The sequence below is a fragment of the Octopus bimaculoides genome, chromosome 17 (genome assembly GCF_001194135.2).
Source record: "Octopus bimaculoides isolate UCB-OBI-ISO-001 chromosome 17, ASM119413v2, whole genome shotgun sequence".
Classification (NCBI taxonomy): Eukaryota; Metazoa; Mollusca; class Cephalopoda; order Octopoda; family Octopodidae; genus Octopus; species Octopus bimaculoides.
In genome coordinates, this window is record NC_068997.1 from 48,741,208 (window position 1) to 48,742,757 (window position 1,550).

Genomic DNA, 1,550 nt, shown 5'->3' on the forward strand with positions numbered 1-1,550 from the left:
AAAAAAAAAAAAATGTGAATAGTGAACGAAAACAAAAAAAGCAAAAATTTATAGAACATAATGTTGAAAGATGTAAAAAGCTAAACAATGCAAATAGATTTTAATAGATTTTAATAGATTTTAATAGATTTTAACGTAAACTAAAAGTAAGTTAGCTGGTAATCTTTGGTCTTATATGTATCCAATATTTTGGGACATACAAGTCCCTTCTTTAGGGTTAAAAAGGAACTGTCCTTGGTTAGATGTTTCTTACTCTTTTACTCTTTTACTTATTTCAGTCATTTGACTGCGGCCATGCTGGAGCACCACCTTTAGTCGAGCAAATCGACCCCAGGACTTATTCTTTGTAAGCCTAGTACTTATTCTATCCGTCTCTTTTGCCGAACCCCTAAGTTACGGGGACGTAAACACACCAGCATTAAGGGAGGGGCCAGTCGATTAGATCGACCGCAGTACGCAACTGGAACTTAATTTACCGACCCCGAAGGATAAAAGGCAAAGTCGACCTCGGCAGGAATTGAACTCAGAACGTAAAGATAGACGAAATACCGTAGTTGTGTGAACATTGGGGTGTATGTGTAGTCCTATGGGTATTAAAATGTATATCTGATTGTCTAGACATTCGAGTGTATGCGTGATTAATCAATTATTATTATTAGGAGAGTATTGTAGTTCGCTTGAAGCATTGTGTATTGTTTGTAAAGAATAAAAGTTTTGATTGGTACAACAATGCATTATAATACAAAAAATGGACTATATACCTGTTGTAATTGAGTTATCTATAGTCCGATTATAGATAGATAACTAAATTTAGTTATCTATAGCTGTACTTCTTATTCTTTATTCTTATTCTTGTTTTTCTTCTTCTTATTATTATTATTGAGTGAGTGAAAGAGCAGTACATGCCATCAAAGTGACACTGAAGTAGAAAATATACGAAGCCCAGTATGCCCATCATGTCTACCCATCTGATAAGGGTACACTAGGTACATGCATCACAACTATATGTACGCGAAATGGTGATCTCATATCAAGATAAACAGCGCATGATCTTACAGGTGGGGCCCAGTTAGAATTTTCTTCAGGTTGAGTAACCCATTCTGCTCAAAAGGTCCTTGAACAAGGGTTGTTTAAGTATGTTGAACGAAACACCCATGTTTCCAGAGGTGAATTACTCAAACTTCAAAGAATTCCTCTCAGCAAATAGCCATGATGCTCCTCCACCGTGATCAGAGATGCACATATGATGTGCCACGAAAGGACAGACATGCTCAGCTAGTTAAGGCAAGACAACTGACAAGCAAATCTGTGGTATCGGACAGAATATTTGTTGTATTCCATCTTTTTTTACCAAGACAAAACAATGTACAAGATAACACTTCCAATCAGATGAGATAAGAAGTCACGAGAGCCACTGCCTGGTACTGCAATTAGGCATTTATTTCATGTAGTTGTGTAAACATTGGTGTTTATTATCATTATTATTATTATTATTATTATTATTATTATTATTATTATTATTATTATTAATTTAGCACGTCGAGCGAAAT